Below are 7745 nucleotides of genomic sequence, written 5' to 3' on the forward strand. Positions count from 1 at the left end.
TAAATGATCATAACTTGAGCTAGGGACCTCCAAATTAAATTTCGGGCATACGCTCAATTCTCAAATCACGATACGGACCTACTGAAACTATCAAAACACTGATTCGGATCCGTTTGCTCAATATGTTGACCAAAGTCAACTCAGTTGAGTTTTAAGGCTCTATTTCACATCTTAATCCATTTTTCACATAAAAACTTTTCGAAAAATTATACGTACTGCGCACGCAACTCGAGGGGTGATAAATAGTATTTTTTGAGGTCTTAGAATACAGAATTAATTATTAAATTTTAAGATGACATTTTGAATTATCACAAGAGTAAACTCGCCCCGCTCCATTGCCAAATAAAATCTGCCCCGCCCCGCCCCATTGCCATCAATGTTTTGGAAACTGCTTTAAAGTTTAGACAAGGCTTTACATGATAACATGTAACTTCCTAAGATTCTTATCGGATATTTGACTGTTGAAGGGTAGTATCTACTATCTTATGGTTCTCAACCAACAGTAAGGGTAGTCTCTGCCATGGCACTGGCTTATTTGCCACAACAACCAGTTATATGATATGCATTTGAGCACTTTTTGGATTTTCACTTTTTTATGTCGTTTTCATACAGCTGTCATTTCTAAATTCAAAATATGTTGGCTTGTCATAAGATGTTTTTGTAGAATCTAATTTATACATTAACTGTATGTTAACTCTTGAAAGATAAATTTTATGAACTCACGGACTGTTGAAAAATAGATTTCTAAACAAAATATTTAACATTGTTATATAATTATCATGTATCTAAGTTAGTTCTCAATATATATAATTTTAATACTACTCTGTTAGATGATATTATACATTCTTCATCCATCATACAATCGTTACTTTTTTTTTCTCTATATAAGTAATAATTTTACATTGTTTGACAAGAGTTTGACAGTTGCCTGCTCTAAAACCCTCATTATATTACAAGTCACTTGGTATATATTCTCGCAATGTACTTAGTACATAAATAGGCAGAGTAATAACGGTTAAGGAAGATAACTCACCACTCCCTTTTGCACGTTTATTTTAGTGGGAGTTTGTGATTGTGTGTTAATTTCTCTTAACCTCTCTTACTTATCTCTCCTAACGGGGTCGGGTCAGCCCACATGGAGCGACCCGTGACCCATAATCCAACATCTCCGACTTCTCTCATAGTGGGCTAGACCGATGCCTTTGACACATAATTCATACTGGCAAATAGTTGGTGCGACCTGCGAGTACTAAGAGCCGTAACATTCCAAAACCAATTAAGGTTGTACTAAAGCTCTATGTAAAAATCCAATCACATACGGAAAGGATTCAGTACTAGCATGAGGATCTTATTACTCGCAATACCCCAGACATCATTCGCTACTCCTATAGCTTGTTATCCGATCCCTCATCCTCGAAAAGAGGTGAACTCGAGTTCATGAATAACTTTATCCACAATTACACTTGTTACCCTATGGTAAGTGCAATGGTCGACCTATGAATACAAGCTATATTATTTATTTTAGTTGTCTTCCCTTTCCACTCAAAACTATCCATCCCAGATCAACTGCTTTCCTAGACATGCACTGCATTGCCGAATCACTCATGGCTATTAGTGACATGCTAAAGTAGCAACATCGATTGGCACTTCAAGAAATAGTAAAAGGTAAAAGGGTATTCCAATAAATGTTGATATAACTTTTGGGGATCTCACACAATGAAGAAGCAGGAATCAATTCTTCCATTATCCCATTGGTCGTTAGCACACGTGGTATGAAACAGGTGTTACGGTATTCTCACCATATATTAGTGTGCATGTGTAATTGTTTTACTTATTCAACACCGTACAGATCTTGGTCTAAACACCTACAAATATCTTAACCCGAATTTGTCACTTCAATAATCCTCAATCCATCTTCTTTAGAGAAACTTCTGGCTTACAAAACAAGTCATAATTCAATGGTGGAATTCGTAAGTCTGACTAGTTGTCAAGACCGACCTTTACAAGTGAAATATGACCTCACATTATTCAAGGTTCTATAAGGTCTCATCTCGTATTCTCAATTTAAGAGACGATTACATGTGTGAGAGAGTCAATCTTGCGACTTATTCGACATACTTTATCAACAAAATATCATCACATGTATACTAGATATGAACATAAATTCAAGAGTCAAATATTGATGAGTATATTATAATAATTAATTCATTTTACAATACATAAACATGGTCATATCCTTCTCAAACCTAGAGCCATAACATGTTTCTCAAACACGTCTCTAGATATTGCCTTTCTAAAAGGATAGGCTATCATAATTCGCATAGGAATATATTGTAAATTTATCTCTCCACTTGCTACCATGTCTCTCATAAAGTTATACTTGATATCAATGTATTTGGTCTTGTTGTGATACTTATGATCTTTTGTGTATGCAATAGCCACTTGACTATCACAATAAAGAGTCATGGGACCCTGAGAATTCTTTGTAATATCCAAATGTTCAAAGAATTTCTTCAACCAAACAGCTTCTTGTACTGTAAACGCACAAGCCACAAACTTATCTTCCATCGTCGAAAGGGCAGTACAAGTTTATTTCTTACTTTTCCATGAAATAGCACCACCATTAAGTAAGAAAGCATAATTGGATGTTGATTTTCTATCATTCCGGTCACTAGCCCAATCAGCATCTGTATATCCTCTCAAGTATAAATTATTTTCACAATAACATAGTAAATAATATGTAGTTCTCTTCGAGAATCTAAAAATTCTCTTCACAGCTTTCAAATGATCTCTTCCAGATACTTGCTAACCATACCTATGGCATAACAAATGTCTGGGCGAGTACACATCATAGCGTATATCAAGCTCCTGACAATATTTGAATACGGAACTCGAGACATGTCTTCCTATCTGTAATCCTGATCATCAGCATCATCTAAGACTTTAGGGTAAATGTCACATTTTCTCTCTTATGTATGGTCAACTGACATGTTAATGTGTAGTTAATCTGCCTTTCACATGCCATAAGTTTCTGTAAAGCCTTTGTACTATCATTTATCCCCACCATATTAAGTTTCATGCTATTGACCAAGTTATACTACTAGTATGTTGATATGATGTTTGTGACCTTATTAGAACTGTCATGCTAGAACTTTCATTGTACCAGATAGACATTTGAAATCCTTTAGGTCAGTGCCCTATTCTGGACTTGTTTGGCATTGTACACTCTGATATGTTTATCTTATAACCTCAGAAAACTTGAATCCCCTAACTCTCTTAATATGTTCTTCTGTTCAATATATTATCTCCTCTTAATTGATCGAGTCTGAAATGTCAGTATTGTTATATCAACTTGCCATGAGGAATCTAAGCCTTATTGATCCTCTTAACTTGTATGTCTTTTATTTAATCAATCCTGTTATGTATGCTTCTAAAATACAAAATGCATTTCTTCAAATTCTGTCACTTATTTGTTGTTAGTGGGTCCAGAGTTCTTTAAAGTAATTGCTATGTGTATTTGTCAAATCGTCAACTCCCAATTGTTTGGTAAGTGAGACTCCATCTAGGTTCTAACATGGTTCCAAAACCTGGACTTGGGCTGTACAATTGATACCCTCCATTTCTTTGAGCTGAATTCGCATCTGGGCCTGCTATTTGTAGAAGGTTGAGCTTGTGGAAGGCCCAGGTAGTGCTGGGTCTTCTTAATTTTTTATTTTGGGGAATGCTCTTGGGCCTACAGTTTTCCCGTATATAGTATTTATTTATGTTCATTAATTGGGCCTGTAATAATTTGTAAAGAAACAATTGGGGTGTTAGTGAAATTGGGGAAACAGGTATATTCTAATGTTTGCATAAAAGTGTAGAGAAGATACATATAGGGTTTATGTGACCTACTTGTTATTCTATACAATCTGCCATATATGTTATTTGATTTTTCATGTGCACTAGTAGAAACTATGCTTATAGGGAATCACACACTCACTCAACATGTTTTACTATGTTTACTGTCATGCATTATTAGACAACATGCCTATAGGAATAAGGTCTCCACTCCTTCAGTTTGTGCAACTGCAGTGTATTTACTAGATAACATGCCTGTAGGATTATATTAACTTATGATTCTCATCTAGATATCATGTCTATAGGACCTTAATTGATTAATTGGATACTGTTATTGATGTTTCCATTATATTGCTCGCCTAGAAAACATGCCTATAGGGATGATGTGTTATAGAATCAGTTTCAATTGCCAACTCTTAGAAATCCTGCCTATAGGATACTTTACTCGCCTGGAAAGTATGCCAATAAAATCAAACGCGGATAATTTTTAAGCTTTCAAACGGTTTTATTGCCTCATTGCGCAAACAATTTAGAGATCATGCCTATAGGATTTATAATACCTATAATCTGCAAATTAGTTGTTCCAGAACAATAGCACTGCCTGTACGCTTAAAAAATCAAAATCACATAGGAGCATGTCTATAGGACTTAAGGACTCTAATTCGTCTTAATTCTGAAATTTGTCTACTGTCTATAATATGAAATTGCTCGCGTGCATTTGTTTCTTATATGTGGAGGCCAACTTGAGTCATTTATCGTCGTTATGTGCAGTCCTACATGTTTTGAATGTCGCTTAGATTTATCATTTTTGAGCAACCTAAGTAAAGTCTAGAACCATCCAAATAGTAGGTCCAAAGCTTCCTGGGCCATAAGTATTGGACGGGTAGTGCACGTATAGGACACAACTTAGAACGCTTTAGGTAAACAGCTTTAACATAGTAATCGGGTAGCAGGAGATGATAGTCTGTGCCCGCTGAATAATATGAGCAACTCCTATCTAAAAGGAGTTGCGAAGTATTATTTATGTTGCACGGGGTAAAACTTTAGGCTAAAAAACTTAGGACCCTCCCCTTAGGACCCCCCTTTTTATATACTTGATATCTACATTTAGTCGTTTAAACATTGTAGTTGCATCCTTGTAGTCCTTAAGATTTGTACCAATTGTGTTATAATGAACTTCTCCAACCTTTATATTCTCTGTGTTTATTTGATCACCTTGTCTAATTACATAATCCACATAGTCCTAAGTGCGGCCGGGACCTACAGTTGTGGACCTCGAAGAGTGCCTAACACCTTCTCTTTGAGGTAATTTGAGCCCTTAACCAATCTTTGGTGACGTTGACTAGTCAAACAGAGTTATCTGCAAAATAGGTACCCTAACGCACCTTAAAAATTGTTAGGTGGCGATTCTTCTCTTTTAATCTCCTCCTTTAAAAGAGTTGTCACACGTCGAAACCCCGCTTTCGGGAAGAAGAAAAAGGGAGCGTGACACTTGGCTTGCACAATATTGGATTTGGCTTGTTCGAGGTAGGTAACTCTTCTAAAATTGGTGCTTACGGCATGAACCCCTGAATATACGTGATATGGGTTTGGTGTTGAGGTGACGCACATGCTAGGTGACGGGCGTGTGGGCGTGCACCGTGTGAATTATGACTCGGTTATTTTTGTGGTACTGTGTAGTTACCTAATCTTATTGGTATCTATGAAATCTCTATGTGCCAGAGAAATTGAGTTGTGATCCAAGTTAGAAACCATGTCTAGACTATATGCTTATCATGTTGGGACCCACTGAGGTCATTTCTGTTGTTGAGTTATTTGCTTACATTGAAATTACATACTTAGTCATACACATCCATTTGCATATCATATCTCAATCTCTGTTACCATTTATTAATATATCACATCATCATTTTGGGCTGATTTTTATGACATTATGTGCCCGAGAGACTGGAGATATTGATGACTGAGTGAGGCCGAGGGCCTGATGGTAAGAATATTGATGGGATCGGGTTGCACGCCACGGCATGTTTTTATTGATTTATGCCATGATTGGCTTGTTATAGCGCTTGGGCTGAAGGAGCTCCTCCGGAGTATGTACATACCCCAGTGAGCGCAGGTACCTACTGAGAGCAAGTGCCGAGAGCGAGTGCCGAGTGATTGGGAGGACTGAGTGTTTGTGAGGATTGAGTAACTGGGAGGACTAAGTGAACTGATACTCTGAGAGTATGCATGTGGTTTTATCACTGAGTTGCATTGCATTCGACATGCACACTTGGCATACATGCATAGAGATGTACTTTCCTCATGCCATTTGAAAATGAAACATTTACCTGTTGAAAGTTTTGGAAAAAATCACAATTTTATAAACGTACTCATATTTTGGTGATTTTGGCAAAAGATTTGGGTTTTCACCGACATACTTGAAAAGCATGCCTTTTTTCGGGAACTGTGAACGAGCTGAGCACTATATCTCTAAGTTACTTCTTCTATTACTTTTATTATGTTGTTATGAACTACTGTTGGCTATTGGTGTTGGACTCCAACCTTAGTTCCAGCTCGTCACTACTTTCAACCTAAGGTTAGGTTTATTACTTATTGAGCACATGAGGTCGGTTGTACTCATACTATACTTCTGCACCTTGCGTGCAGATGTTGCTGTGCACAGCGGGAGATGGATTTGAAGATGTACCTGCATTCTGGTCGTAGCTACCTCTTGATCTTGATAGCTTTAGAATTTTAATCCGTTCATGTATATTTCAAACAAATGATGTACTTTATTTCATACCAGCTTTTTAAATTTTAAATCTTAAAAGCTCATGATTTGTACTACCAGTCCTTGGGAAATTCTTGTATAAAGAAGTTGTATTTTCATTTCTTTTCTTAATAAATCTCATTTAAATTGGATAGTTATTAATTGGCTTACCTGACGGGTTGGGTTGGGTGCCATCACGACTAGGTGGATACCGGGCCCAGGCGGAAGGTTAACTAGATCCCAGACTTTGTTGGTTTTCATGGACTATAATTCTTCTTTCATTACTTTCATCCACTTATCTTTTTCAGGGCTCGATAAAGCCTTAGTCACAAACTTTGGCTCATCCATTTCTATGGGAGACACTAAGAAAATGTAATCTTCAATCTCATAAGTACGTTTGGGTATATTTTTTCTGGTATTCTTTCATAGTTGAAATTCAGATTCGTCAGAAGAATTTAGGGATTAAGAACTCCCACTCGGATCAAGAATACGAGTTAGAAGACACTTGCTGACTATCTGAGTTTAAAAATGTGTCATCTCGTGATTCAATCTCAGTAACACTTCCATCCTCTAATTCACGAATGAACGCATACCCTTTGGAGTATTCTGAATATCTTATGAAGATACATTTCTTGCCTTTTGGACCTAATTTTCCAAACTTGCTAAAAGAATCTTTTACATACGCAGCACAACTCCATGGTCGTAATTTATTTAAGTTTGGTTTATGACCAGTTCATAGTTCATAAGGAGAGGAAGAAACTGATTTAGAAGGTACTTTGTTCAATATATAGGCTGCAGTCAATAACGCATCTCCCCAAAAGGAGATACGTAAATTTGTCTGCGCCATCATAGATCTTATCATGTCCAACAGTGTTCTATTCCTCCTTTCTGCTACACCATTTTGTTGAGGTGTGTAACGAATAATTAACTGTCTGGTGATGCCCTTTTCATAACATAATTCTTTAAACTGATTTGATAGATATTCATGCCATTTATCGGTTCTTAAGGTCTTAATCCGTTTATCTAATTGAATTTCAACTTCATTCAAATATTTCTTAAAGCACTCTAGTGCTTCAAATTTATGAGAAATCAAATTGACATAAACAAAGCGCGTGAAATCGTCAATAAACATAATGAAATATAAAGCACCAGA

The sequence above is a fragment of the Nicotiana tomentosiformis genome, chromosome 8 (genome assembly GCF_000390325.3).
Source record: "Nicotiana tomentosiformis chromosome 8, ASM39032v3, whole genome shotgun sequence".
Taxonomy (NCBI): Eukaryota; Viridiplantae; Streptophyta; class Magnoliopsida; order Solanales; family Solanaceae; genus Nicotiana; species Nicotiana tomentosiformis.